Here is a 15,152-nt window from a genome sequence, read left to right on the forward strand (position 1 = left end):
ATTGGCCTGCAGTGAAATGTCTTAGGAGTACCTTGATCTTTGTCAGAAAGCTAAGCAGAGCTGACTCCAGATGGTACCTGTAGAATAACTGTAATGTTTTTGCACATATTACTTGTATTTGCATTTGTGGGGTATAATCCGAGTTGTGAAGCAACAAGCTAACAGAGGGGCTCTAGGAAAGGCGTTTTAGCACAACAATATCACATTGGTTTTGGCAGCATTGGGAACAGATGAGAGCTGGAAGTCATCAAGGAAGGACGCAGATTGAAAGTCAGGGAGATGACTTTCACATGGCCAAGGGAATGCGTGATTGGGTATGGCAATAGCTGGCAGTTTCTTCCAGATGGGATAATTTTCTATCATCCTTCATTATATGGAGTAGAGATTTGTCAGTTAACGGTGTCATTGGCTCCTCCATATACCAGGAGTGACTTTAAATGAGTATGTTAGGCTGAGGGAAAAAGCAGAGGACCTATTATAGCAGGGTGATGTCTACAGAAAATGAAGCTGAGAAAGCATTCATTCATTTGCAGGAGGGTGGGGAGGAACAGGGTGAGATGGGAAAGAGGTGCAGTGAACAAAGAGAACCAAAGAAGAAGGGAGAACAGTGTCTCACAAAGACAAGCAGAAATGAAGATAGAATAAGAAAGATGAGAAATGGGAGAAAAATAATTTCAGACAAGAGACAGAGGGCAGGAAAGAACAAAATTAAACACCTCCAAATAAAGAGATGATACGGTGAGTGTGATGTTTTTTGTCTTAGCAAGACAAAGATAGTAGCCATGCACTATTACTTAAAAATGATGCACAGTAAGCATTGCATAGAAAACGGTGCTGTGTCTTCCACATTAATACAAAACTAGTCCAGGCCCAGCACTGGGTGTAGCAGGGTAGCAAAGTGGAGCTGTTGCTGGGAACCTGAAGGCTGCAGTATGGGCACATTTGCTCTGCTCTGTAGAGCTGGTCCTGAGAGCTGCCTGGGGACTGTTTTCACAGGGCCACAGTTAGCCTGGTTTGTGGAGATCTGAGAAGGTAACTCTAGAGCTGTGTTTTTTCTGCTTGGTAGGAGGATGGTGTAGGGGAGAAGGAAAAGAGAAGAAGCAGAAGAGAGGCATCATTTAGCTGATCTTATATCTTTGTTTCCTCACTTATAATATGGTGAAATCTAATAGTATCTAACTCAGAGAGTTATTGTGAAGAGTAAGAGAGATAATACAGCAAGTTTGCTGGCTCAATAAATGTTAGCTTTATTTTTTTGCACCCACACGTGTTATCTTTAAAAAATGTACAAAATGGCCAGGCACGGTGGTTCACGCCTGTAATCCCAGCACTTTGGGAGGCCGAGGCGAGTGGATCACGAGGTCAGGAGATCAAGACCATCCTGGTTAACGTGGTGAAACCTCGTCTCTCCTAAAAATACACACAAAAAATTAGCCAGGCATGGTGGCGTGCGCCTGTAGTCCCAGCTACTCGGGAGGCTAAAGCAGGAGAATTGCTTGAACCCGGGAGGCGGAGGCTGCAGTGAGCCGAGATCACGCCATTGCACTCCAGCCTGGGCGACAGAGCAAGACTCTGTCTCAAAAAAAAAATGTACGAAATATTATTAATATAGTAGTTTTTATTAAGTAAAAATACCAGTTAAAAATTCATTCTCCTAATCTAAAACACACAACACACACGCATTGGGAAAGGAGGAATTGCACTAAAATCTTAACAGTGATTACTTTGGGAAAGTGGATCAGCACTACTTTATTTTTTTTCCTATGCTTGTCTGTATTTCGACAGTGAACATAAGCCAATTTTGTAATAAGAAACACATTATTCCTTAAAAAGCTGAAAGAATCAGTCCCAGCAAGGTCTATCTTCTGTCCTCTTTCCCAAACCTCCCAAAATGTAGATGCAACAAGATTCAACATCAGTTATTGTTCTCACCCCTCTGTAAATGTAGATTTATTCTAGGTGGGGGCTTTGACAGTCATCCTACTGGTGCCTTCCTGCCCAGAGAGGAGTGCTTGCATTCTGGGTGAAAGGCCAAAGGAAGTTATTCTATCCTGGTTTGTCACTATGCTTTAAGAAAGGCACCTGACGTTTATAACAAAAGACTTTATTTGCTCGTAAGTGTGCTGAATAAAGGAGCCAGAATTTCAGGCACACCTGGATCTGTCATGACTTTACAAGATCTGCAATAGGAAGCTTAATTATTTGGAGGGCCGTCTTTTTGCATATGGTTTATTAATCTGTGGGCATCGTCGTAAAAATGATGATGCATTTTTAGCTGAGGCAACCAGAGGCTGGCTTAGTGGAGCAGCTGGTCTAGACCGGAAAGAGTCCCTCTCCAACTGGGTATGCATATGAACCACCTGCGGGTAGCTGGGAGTGCCTGAAAGCAAGCAGTTGTCAGTGGAGCGGTGCTTTCCCTGGGCTCTGTTTGGAAACAGGAAATGTCATGTTGTGTTTCCATTGCCTCTCTGCTAGAATCCAGTGATCAGCATTGCAGGATGTACTGGGATCTGGGTAGTTTCTGGTGGTGATGATGGTTTTAAGAAGCAGGAATGAAGATGGGGTTTGAGAAGGAGGAGGGTACTGATGGGGTATCCAGGTAGGTTGCCGCAGTCCGGTTGCAAATTGACAGAAACAAAGAAAGAACTTAGATGTCAGTGCCTGTGAATTGCTGTCTATATCAACTTAAGCACTACCTTATATTTTGATCTGCTTTGGCACACTTAGATTTTGGGCAGGGATTTAGCCTTGTCCATGTTGCCAGAGGCTGTGTATGTAATAGAGGCATCACATGCAGTGACAGGTTTGCAGAAAAAGCAACCTTCACCGATACAAGAGATCAAACGAGAGCATTTCCATTGAAAAGTGCAGCACTGGTTTTCTTCCCCTCCACCCCACCCCCCTCAGTGGTAATATTGCTACTCAGAGGCGTGTTCAGTGGCTGTCCAAGTGTGGACAATACCTGTGATGCCGATGGATGTTGGACCTAATGTCCCAGGTATCCCGGTTCTTAGGTGGAGAGGCAGCCTGTGGGAGGAAGCTTCCTGAGCAGGGGGCCTCCAGGACTGGGATGCAGAATGCTGACTATTTCCTGAATACAGAGCTTGAATGCAGGCTCCCCAGGTTGTTCCAGCCTTGGGCAAGACTCTGATCCTTTGTCAGAAAGTGACAACTGAAAGCTAAAGCGCAGGGGTTATTCACACCCTTTATTCTTCATTCTTCTGGCATTGCCAGCTCATCTGAAGGCTTCCAGAAGGCAGAAGGCAGATGAGGGAGGAGAGGAAAGTCGGTGCATGATTTCCCCTCCTTTTTTGTTAGTGACTCTGTTAAAAGGTATTGTGGTGAAAAAACTAGAGGTAGGAATAAAAAAATGTTTAATAATTTGGGGTTTCAAATGATCTCTCTACTTGCATTTCTTCTATGACTTACTGCTCTTACCAGTGAACCCCTTTGGATATGTGAGGGACAGGGCCTTTTGCATTGAGTTATATATTTGGTGTGGGAAATTTGAATTAATCTATTTTCATGTTCAATTAGATTGATGAGCAGTATGGCCACTCAATGTTATTCCATCTTGACTGTTGCTGAGGCCCTTTAAATGTGTCATGAGTTAATTGATTGATAAATCCACATAAAATATTCTGTGTGCCTGCTATGCACCAAACCTGGAGCAGAGATTCAGGTGACCCAGCCAAGTGCAGTTCTGCTTTCATGGAATTTAATCTAATTATAGGGACAGAAAATTAAGCAAACAATTAGGATACAATGTAGTAAGTGCTCTGATAAGGAAAGTCCCACGTAGAGCACGTAGCAGGGTCCTTGAGAGGATCAAGGATGATATTCTGGAGAAACTGACTTGTGAATCAAGACCTGAAGATGACGTGAAGGTAACAAGGAGAAAGGAGAGACTCGTGTTCCAAGTAGGGGGACCAGCCTGAGCAACACCCCATAATCCCCTTCTACTGTGCATATCTCTTTAGAAAGTCATAAGTGAGAATTCACTTATGAATTATAAAAATCAAGTTAGAAGATAGTTATTAATAGGTCTCTTATCAAGTAGAACTTCATTTTTCTCCCTCTTATGACGCCTCCCCATTGGACTTTGTGTTGTTGCTACTTGTGTGCATCTCCAGAGGATCTCTGCAGGCTCTGGAAGTCCTTAGTTTTCCTTGCATCTCTCAGGTAGTGGTTTTGCACATGGGCCTGTTGAATGTGGAATCAAAAAATAAACTAATTCAGGGCACATTGGAAATAAAGTCTATGTCCTGAAGCCAACAGGGAAGGCAGCTAATCTTAATGTGTGGTCTTAACCCTTCAGGGCTACCTGGATTGGCCAGTGGCCTAGGTGCAGGTGACCTTTCTGAAGGTTCTGCTCCTTGACGACACTCCTTGCAAATTCTCTCCCTTTTTCCATCAGACTGACTAGGCTTAGCCTGGGCTAAGCACATTGACCTATTCCCTCAAATATCTTTCCTTAGCTACATTCAAGTTGTTCTGATTGCAGGCCCATGCATATCCTTTAGGAAAAGTGAATTTTCATACTCCTCTTTTTCCTCTATTTTTTGCCAGCTGAACTTCCTGGTTTATGCTCAGTTGATCAGAAGAACCATGGCTGAATCAGCTCTTGATAGTCACCAGGAATTGATATTGCTGTCATTTGTGAGTTTCTTTCTTCTCTCTTTTCACTGTCTCTTTCTTTCAAGTCCTTATTTCTAGGTTCAACTTGCTTTCCAGTTACAAATCCTGAAAGGTTTTTTTTTTTTTTTTAGATGGAGTCTTGCTCTGTCACCAGGCTGGAGCACAGTGGGGCGATCTCGGCTCACTGCAACCTCAGCCTCCCAGGTTCAAGCGATTCTCCTGCCTCAGCCTCCTGAGTAGTTGGGATTACAGGCTCGCACCACCACGCCCAGATAATTTTTGTATTTTTATTAGAGACGGGGTTTCACCATGTTGGCCAGGATGGTCTCGATCTCCTGACCTCGTGATTCGCCCACCTTGGCCTCCCAAAGTGCTGGGAGAAAGAATTGTTTTTAATCACAATTTATGTTGGGAATGTGATTTCCTCCATAATTATCCCTCCTCATACAAAATGGAATAGAACTCAAAAAGTTTAAAATAACTCCTTTGCTCCTAACCTAATTAGACCTTTTAAACTTCTCTTTATGATTACTAGTCACAGGCAAACTAAGGATGGTATATAGTTATGATTCATTCAACACATTTAAAAATTCCATTTATTTCAACACATTTGAAAGCTTTGTATGCCCAGACTCTGTGGTAGGTGCTGATGATACAAAGATGAATAAGTGGAACCTCTGCCCTCTGCAAGGGTACACGTGAGTTAAAGATGGTGATGGTGGTGGTGGTGGTGGTGGGGTGGGGTGGGAGTGGGGTATGTGGATGAGAAGGTCCCAGCATGAAGATTTTTGTGCAGCAGTTCTCCATGACACCAAATGGGAATAGAGCCTTTATTCAGAAGTTTTTTAGATAATTTAGATAGAAAATAGGACCCAGCCCTTTGGGAGATTATAAACTGTTTCCCAACTTCCTTTTTTGCAAGTGGTTATGAAGCTATTTATATTCTTTCAGATTGGGTTATCTTTGGGCCCTGGACTGGGTGAGGCTGATGTTAGAGGTTAAACTGGGGTAGGCCTGAGATATCTGGGGAGACTCACAGCTTCCAGATTTTAGACTGGTTCTCAGTGACTTGAAAGAGTTGATATGCCTCCAAAGAGAACACCTGGATAATTTTGCCACTTTCAAGTGGGTTTTCAAAATCTTCAGTCATTTGGGGTCTATCATTTTGGAATTTGTGGTATTTGGGAACAATTTAGGCAAATTTTTATTTTTACATTCTCTGTGAAAAAAAGGATTCATACACAGATAACATTGGAAATGTATGAAGGATTAATAAAATAAACTATATTTAGCAATTCCAGAAGCATGTACAATTGACATACTAATTAGAAATAATACCTGTCTTTTCATGAAGTCAGCTTCTTAACTAGAATTCATGTTATAACATATAATATAATGTAATATAACATATTGTATATATATACACACACACACACACACACACACACATATATATATATAGTTAAAACATCCTGGTGCCAGCTTTTCACCATGGGAGACTTAGGATAACTTGTGCTGATTTTCAGGCTACAAATCACCTCTGTGTTGTGCAAAGGGACAAATTAACCATGACATAAATCTAATGGGTTGTTTATTTCCAGAAGTAGCAAAAGCTAGAAAACCATGGCAACCAATGTAGTCAGAGATATGTGAAAGGGACTTATATTCTTGGCAAAAATGAATTTAAAAAAAAGGTGCAGAAAGTCCTGAAAAACTTACTAACAGTTCTAGGCAATTTAACTTTTCCTTTTTCACTCTGGTAGTAGGTTATTTGTTGCTTCCACTGCAACACTTATTTTAAAGTTCTAAGCTCAGCGGCGGAGGCTCAGTCAAAAAGCCCATGGAATGTTTTATAGAGAAGGCCGTGGTAATGATAGTGTATCAAGAAACTACAAAGAACTCAATGTGTACCATGTGCCTTTAGCCACATTCTTTCCTTATGAAAGTCATCTCCTAAGATTTACATGAACTCCATTAGGCCATGAGAAAAATTACTGCACCAATTCTATTACTGGCAAAAAACTTAGCTGCTTAAAGCTGAGTTTGTGGATGGTGAAATTGCTACTTGGCTGTTCTACTGTTTTCAGTTATTTTATAAACCCATTGATGCTTAATCAACCAAAGCAATCTGCACCTATTTGGTCAACAATAATGGTGCAAACTTTCTAATTCAAAACAGCTGGAATCATAAAATGTAAAGTATAGAAGTAGCTATTTTGCTGTCTGGTTATTGCTATGGAGACCAGGTGGTTCAATCAAAGGCAGGAGGAAACGGCTTACCTGTCTCCTTCTTTTCCAGAATTTCCCAGCTCTAATTCATTTCTGGGATAAGGTGTTTGTTTCCAAAAAGCTCCATTTAAAATGTACCCAAATTCTTGAGCTGAAGTAAACTTACACTTTAAACTATGAGCCACAGAACTCCTGGGCTTCCACCTCTGGAGGAGTGACCACAGGTCAAAAGGAACACAGAAAGGTGAATGTGGAGGGAAGATTCAGTGACACAGTAAGTAGTGGTGGGGAAGAGAGCATTGGGAAAGGATTTTGATGTGAGGGCCAGGCATCCTGGGTGGGTAGGCGTGACTGAGGCAGCTTAGGGCAGCCTGGGAGCCTCAAATACCCTTTGATGGGATCCAAGGGTATTAAGGTGTTAGCTTTCATGGTTTTGTGAAGTACTGACCTGGCTACAGCACTTCATTTGTGGGCCCCATTGAGATGTGGAAGAAGGAAAGGAGCTGTTGCAGCTGCTACAGCTGACTAACAAACGTCCTAAAATTCACTGGCTTAGAACAATGACAATTATTTAACTCATGGATCTACAGGTGCAGCAGGACACAGGTGCTATTGTAACTCATGCAAATGCTGATCAACTGTCACTATAGATTAGTTTGTATTTTCTAGAATCTAAAATAAATGGAATTATACAGTAAGTACTCCTTTTTATCTGGTTTCTTTTACTCAGCATAAATATTTTGATATTTATCCATATTGCTGTGTGTATCAAGTGTTCCTGTTTATTGCTGAGTGGTATCCCATTGTATGGATAGACCACAGATTGTTTATTCCCTTGTGGATAGACATTTGGGCTATTGTCAGGTTTTGACTATTATAAATAAAGCTGCTATAAATAGTTGTACACAAATCTTTGTGTAAACATATGTTTTAATTTTAGAAGAGGAATGGCTGGGTTATATGGTAGGTATATGTTTAACTTTTTAAGAAATTTCCAAACAGTTTTCTATAGACTAGTTTGCATTTTCTAGAATTTTATATAAATGTGATCATCCAGTATGTGCTTTTTCTGTTTGGCTGTTTTTACTCAGCAGAATTACTTTGAGATTCATCCATGTTGTTGCATATATTAGTAGTTAGTTATTTTATTGCTGAGTAGTGTTCTAATGTATTGATACACCACAGTTTATCCATTTACCTGCTGATGGACCTTTGGCATGCTTCCTGTTTTTGGCTATTACAAGTGAAGCTACTACGAACACTTGTGCACAGGTTTTTGTATGGACACATATTTCCTGTTCTGTGTGCAGCTGAATCATCTATGGAAAAGGTGAATTCTTCTGCTTTAAACATCAGGACTCCATCTGCCAGGTGCTTGCCACTATTTCTGTCAGCAGCAGGCTGTTAATGATGATCTTTGTGTTAGGGCTCTCTAGAGACACAGAATATGGATATACATAGATAGAGATATAGATAGACAGACACATGACAGGATTTGTTAAGGGAACTCGCTTACGTAATTTTGGAGGCTGAGAAGTCTCACAATAAGCTATCTGCAAGCTGAAGAACCAGGGAAGCTGGTGGTGTAACTCTCAGTCCAAGGCCAAAGGCCTGAGAACGCAGGGGTCCTCTGGTACGAATCCCAGAGGCCAAGAGCCAGAGACCCTGGAGTTCTGATGTTCAAGGACAGGGTACAGAGAGAGGGAGAAAGGGAGGGAGAGGGAGAAAGAGAGACAGAGAGAGAGAGAGAGAGAAAGAGAGAGAGAGGGAAAAAGAGAAAGAGAGAGAGAGGGAGAAAGAGAGAGAGGGAGAAAGAGAGAGAGCAGGCAAATTCACCTTTCCTCTTCCTGTTTGTTCTATCTGGGGCCCCAGCTGGTTGGATGGTGCTGCTCACACTGAGGGCCAATCTCCACTCAGCCAGTATCCCTCAGGAACACCCTCATGGGCATGCCTGGAAATAATGTTTCATTGGCTATCTAGGCATCCTTTAATTCAGCCAAGTTGACGCCTGTTAATAAAATAACCATCACGACCTTCCAGGCATTTTGTAGGCTTAGCTCTGATAATTAGAGTAAAATTTTGTAGGTGGAGTGAGGTAGGGTCCACTTTCTTCTTTTCCTGTGACTGGCTATCCAGTTGTCCCTGTACCATTAGTTGAAAATAATATTCTTTTAAAAATATATTTCATGAGCTAATTATGTATACTCTGTTTACTTTTATGTGGCGCTGAAGTCTCTGCTTGATTAGCTTAGTGGCCAGCTATAGGACTGAATGAAGATTTTCTTAAATTCTTTGACCAATCAATCTTCCACCCTTCTGTATATGCTTTGGGGCACAGTTTCAGTGCTTAGCAGTTTGCAACCCTACCTTAGCTTTCACTGCCTGCTTGCTCAGAGCCTCCCACTCAGCCAGGGGTGGAAGGTTAGGGTCTTCTCAGGTATTTCCTGGGAATGCGCCTGGCCCTGCCTATGTGTGTAGCCTTCTAGATCCCCAGGAATATCTTGTAGCTTTTAAAAGCTCCTTATGGACGTTTTATTCCCAGATTTTTGTTTCAAGGTTTTTGGCCATCTTTTTTTTTTTTTTTTTTTTTTTGACTGAATTAGTTTCACAGCCTCTGGCAGCTTGATGTTAAGCAATTGCGGCTGTTTTTGACAGATGCCCTGAGAATAGATTTTTTCTTATTGAGTGACTCTGAGTCAGGTCAAATAAAGAGAAACCCTATGAATGAGGCTTTTCATTTCTTTTTTTTTAACTGTTATTTTATGCTCAGGGGTAAATGTGCAGATTTGTTACGTAGGTAAACTCATGTCATGGGGGTTTGTTGTACAGATTATTTTGTCACCCAGGTACTAAGCCTAGTACCTGATAATTATTTTTTCTGATCTTTTCGCTCCTCCCACCCTCCACCCTCAAGTAGGCCTCAGTGTCTATTGTTCCCTTCTTTGTGTCCATGAGTTCTCATCACTTAGTTCCCGCTTATAAGTTAGAACATGTGGTATTTGGTGTTCTGTTCCTCCATTAGTTTGCTAAGAATAATGGCTTCCAGCTCCATTGATGTGTCTGCAAAAGACATCATCTCATTCTTTTTTATGGCTTCATAGTATTCCTTGGTGTATATGTACCACATTTTCTTTATCCAATCTGTTACTGATGGGCACTTAGGTTGATTCCATATCTTTGCTATTGTAAATAGTTCTGCATTGAACATATGCATGCATGTGTCTTTAGGATAGAACAATTTATATTCCTTTGGGTATATACTCAGTAATGGGATTGCTGGGTCGAATGGTAGTTCTGTTTTTAGCTCTTTGAGATATCGCCACTCCTTTCCCCAATGATTGAGCTAATTTACACTCTCACCAATAGTGTATAAGCATTCCCCTTTCTCTGCAACCTTGTCAGCATCTGTTATTTTTTGACTTTTTAGTAATAGCAATTCTGATTGGTGTGAGGTAGTATCTCATTGTGGTTTTGATTTGCATTTCTCTAATGATCAGTGATATTGAGCATTTCTTTATATGCTTGTTGGCTGCATGGAATCTTCTTTTGAAAAGTGTCTGTTCATGTTCTTTGCCCACTTTTTAATGGGGTTGTTTTTTGCTTGTTAATTTGTTTAACTTCCTTATAGATATTGGATATTAGACCTTTGTCAGATGCATAGTTTGTAAATATTTTCTCCCATTCTGTATGTTGTCCATTTACTCTGTTAATAGTTTCTTTTGCTGTGCAGAAGTTCTTAAGTTTAATTAGATGCGAATAAGGCTTTTCCAGAGAGCTTTCAGGTAGGTTAAATAGTGGCAATTCTCTATGGCATTTTAGGAAGCTCTAAACCTGTTCTTTCCTCTCTGGTGGCTGCTAAGCTGCTGGTGTTTATAGTTTCTAAGGCTGTCTATTTTCAAGGCTATTACAGTGCTGGGGAGAGTAGACTAGATAAATTCAAACACCTCAAAGCTCGCTCTTTCTAAGTGAGATTCAGCCACTTTTCTTGAATAAATGCTTCTTGGATCCTTGTAAGCCTTTAGATAATTTTTAGAGCTCTAAGAAAGTTCATTTTAATTTTAACTATTTTTTTGGACTAGTGTTCTTATTGCTTTTATGGAGCAACGAATTTTAGAGGTTCTTACTCTACCATACTAGAATTACTTCTCTCCAGTCCCTTCATTCTTACTTGTATGTTTATCAGCATTAAAAGTCAGTGAGAAATAAATGGGCTCCTGGGTGCCTACATACCTCTGCAGAGATGAGGCAATAACAATGTGTGGTTGCCTAGCATGACTGGTCTGCAGCAGTGAGTGTGTGAGAACCTGTTGTTTCAGCTGGAACTTTTCTTAACCTGGAGAGGGGCAAACAGTTTAGATCTGGAGAACAAAGGAAACAACACTGGTCAACAGCAGTGGTTGCACGTATAGGGCTTCTGGGTAAGTGTTGAATGCAGTAGGCTAAACTAATGAAATATCAAAAGCTCAACTGTTACAACTCACTTTAGTCTCATTTCACAGTAGAAGAAGATATCAGACTGTGAAAGTTCTTGTCCAGACTTTTGTTTTTAATGTAAAAATGGATGCTTCTGCTTAGAGATAGAGGATACTGTTGATATGTTTCCAGTGCTTGCTTTCCCTTCTTTGACCTCCTATTCATTGACAGTGGCTGAAGCTCACCCATTTATCTCTTCCGTTATTCTTCTCTCCTTTAAGACCAGAGTCCATAACAGTGAATTCAGACAGTATCGTGTGAGCTGGGAAATACTTGTGTAGAGTGTTGGGTTTTGCATTTATTAACTTCAAAGAATCAAATGAGAAAGTCTAAACCAAGACTGGGGATAACTCCTTATTTTGAACTCATATTTGCCTTTTTACACAACTACTATCTAAAACTAACTAATACACAACTATTAACCAAAGCCTAGACCAAGAGACAATAGTTACGTAAGAAGGCTAATTTGAGTTCAAAATAAGGAATTATTTTCAAAAACAACAGCTCTAAATCTAGCTCAGTTGCCATTTCCTCTGTGAAGTCTTCCTCATCTTCCCTGGTGGAGCAAGTTTTTCCTTTTGTAGCACTTGATATGTCTCATCTTTTACCACCTTCTCATTGTATTATAGGTATTTACCCACATGTTTATCTAGTTTAGTGGTTTTCAGCCAGGGGCAATTTTGCTCCACTTTGGATGTTTGGCATTGTTTGGAAATATTTTTGTTTGGCACATGCGAGTAGAGGGTGGTGCTGGCAGCTAGTGGGTAGAGGCTACGGAGTTGCCAAACATCCTACAATGCACAGATGGGTCTCCACAACAATCTCCGAATGTCAGGATTGCTGAGATTCAGAAATCGCTTTGTCCATGAGATTTGAGGGCAGGGATCTTGCAGCTACACATATAAGAGACAATAAATGGTAAACATTTCAATCGGTTAAAGAAGAGAGTAAAAAGTCTGTTTGCTTATTGGTCTTGCAGTTACAACCAGTGGTTTGAGGGCTTAAAATGACGCATTTACATTTTTCTTTTCTTGGTCACTGAGAAGGAAATCCAGAAAGATCAAACATCCATTTATTCATATGAGTAAATGTCAAAAATACATGAAAGATGTCAACCTGAGATGCACTGGGGGCAAGTTGGAAAATGAAATCCTGACATTTCTTCAGAAAGGCGTCACTCAGCCTTACCTTAGCTGATGGGGCTGGCACTCCTCATTTGTCAGAATAGCATGGCCTTTTATCTGAGTTTGTTTTACTCCTCAGTGTGGCTTTGGGAGGTGGATTTGATTTGCCATTCTCTGTTATGCACAGAGTCTCAAGATAACACCATGTAGAGAGATGCAGGGAACCAGGCAGCCTGTGCACAGATGACAGAGGAATGGGAGGCAAAACGTGAAGGAGAAACTTTCTTCTTCTATTTATTGCCACGTGAAAAGAAACCATGATCTTGCTTGTTGGATAGAAAAGATAAAGAACACGGAGAAAGAGACAGCTTGACTCTCCAGACTTTGGGGCTCACTTACAGTAGGCATCACTGTGCAAACTGCACTAGGTGGGGTGGCATCTTCCAGACATTGCTTTTGCAGGGAAAGTGAGCCCAGGTCTAACAACATATACATGTGTCCTCTGTCTGTCAGTGTCCCTGTCAGGATATGTGTACACAAAGCAAAAGCACAGAACTTGGAAAAGTTTGTCAAAGGGACTTACGTAAAAATAATTAATGAATAAATGATTTAGGAAGAGATGAGGGTTTTTGTAAAAATTCAAGCAGTTGCTATTCATTGAGTATTTACTCTGCCAGGACTTTCGCTAAATGTTTTCATTTCCTCTTCATTCCTGTGAGTTAAGAATGTTCATCTTTTTATAGATAAAAAAAACTGCAGAAACAACAACAACAACAACTGAGGTTCAGAGATGTCAGCTAGCTTGCCTGAGGTTGCAGAGTTGGTGTGGTAGAGTTAGGATATGAACCTAGACAAATGATGCATTACTTTAAGGGAAGGGCTTTAGTTCCTTTGAAACCTGCAAAAAGCAAGACAGGCCCCACAGCCCCGGAGTCAAAGGCAGTTCCCAGCCCAGTCCCATCCCTTAGCCACCTGCCTCCTCTTTCCTTTCAACATGACACATACCACTCTGTCCTTCGCTGAGGACTTCCTGGCAGGTGGTGTCACTGTGGCCATCCCCAAGATGGCAGTAGTGCCCATTGAGGGGGTCAAGCTGCTGCTGCAGGTACGGCATGCCAGCAAGCAAATCACCACAGATAAGCAATACAAAGGCATTATAGACTGTGTGGTCTGTATTCCCATGGAGCAGGGAGTCCTGTCCTTCTGGCGCAGTAACCTGGCCAATGTCATCAGATAATTCCCCACCCAGGCTCTCAACTTCACCTTCAAAGATAAAAACAAGCAGATCTTCCTGGGTGGTGTGGACAAGACCCAGTTTTGGCATGACTTTGCAGGGAATCTGGAATCGGGCAGTGCCGCTGGGGCCACATCCTTATGTTTTGTGTACCCTCTTGGTTTTGCCCATACTTTTCTAGCAGCCGATGTGGGTAGAACTGGAGGTGAAAGGGGATTCAGAGGTCTCGATGACTGCCTGGTTAAGATCTACAAATCGGATGGGATTAGGGGCCTGTACCAAGGCTTTAACGTGCCTGTGCAGGGTATTGTCATCTACCAAGCTGTCTACTTCAGTATCTATGGCACTGTAAAGGGAATGCTTCCAGATCCCAAGAACACTCGCATTGTCATCAGCTGGATGATGGCACAGTCCATCCCTTCCATTTGCTGGGTTGACTTCCTATCCATTTGATACTGTTTGCTGCCACATGATGATGCAGTCAGAACTCAAAGCAACTGACATTATGTACACAGGCACACTTGACTGCTGGAGGAAGATTGCTCGTGATGAAGGAGACAAAGCTTTTTTCAAGGGTGCATGGTCCAATGTCCTCAGAGGCATGAGTGGTGCTTTTGTGCTTGTCTTGTGTGATGAAATCAAAAAGTACACGTAAGTTATTTCCTAGGATTTTTTCCCCCTGTGAGCAGGCATGTTGTATTATATAACATATCTTGAGCATTCCTGACAGACTCCTGGCTGTCAATTTATCAGTGGGAACTATTTACTGGTTGAAAATGGGAAGCAATAATATTCATCTAACCAGTTTTCTCTTAAAGCCATTTCCATGATGATGATGATGGGACTCAATTATATTTTGTATTTCAGTCACTCCTGATAAATAACAAATTTGGAGAAATAAAAATAAGTAAAATAAAAAACAGAAGCAAGGCAGTTGAGGAGGTACAATTCAGTCAGCAAGCACCCATGGTCCACTCTGTTCAGTAGAAACCCTAGGAAGTGTTCTTTCACTTGGGTTTTAATGAAGACAACAAAAGAATCGGATGGCACTGACAGAATCCATCCACTATAATAAGAACTGTAGCCACTTAATTATATACATATGGCTTATAACTTTTCAGGCCACAAACTGTGGGTGGAGTCATAGGCACTGCCACCATCCATATGTCACAGACTAGTCCCCATCAGCTAATGAGGAAACCCAGCCTCTTGTGAAACATTGCAAGATTTTCTGAGTCACGGGGTTTCTTCCAGGTCCTTATGCATGTGTCAGACAGCTTGCTGCAGCACCTTTCATTTCCCTCCTCTATCTTTGACCTGACCACTGCCAGGCACTATCAGTGTGGTGCAGAACTTCAGAGTATAGGCTCTGGAGTCAGACTCTCACCGATCATATTCTGCTTCTGCCACTAACTTGCTGAGAACTTGGATAATTAGCTTACACCTGCTTTCCT

At 41.4% G+C, this 15,152-nt stretch overlaps 1 pseudogene; it reads left to right on the forward strand.

The window, feature by feature from the left end:
• The first annotated feature begins 13,443 nt into the window (after positions 1 to 13,443).
• Positions 13,444 to 14,353, forward strand: LOC129044010 (ADP/ATP translocase 2-like; annotated as a pseudogene).
• The last annotated feature ends 799 nt before the right edge of the window (positions 14,354 to 15,152 follow it).

This window comes from Pongo pygmaeus, chromosome 13, assembly GCF_028885625.2.
Source record: "Pongo pygmaeus isolate AG05252 chromosome 13, NHGRI_mPonPyg2-v2.0_pri, whole genome shotgun sequence".
In the NCBI taxonomy this organism is placed as follows: domain Eukaryota; kingdom Metazoa; phylum Chordata; class Mammalia; order Primates; family Hominidae; genus Pongo; species Pongo pygmaeus.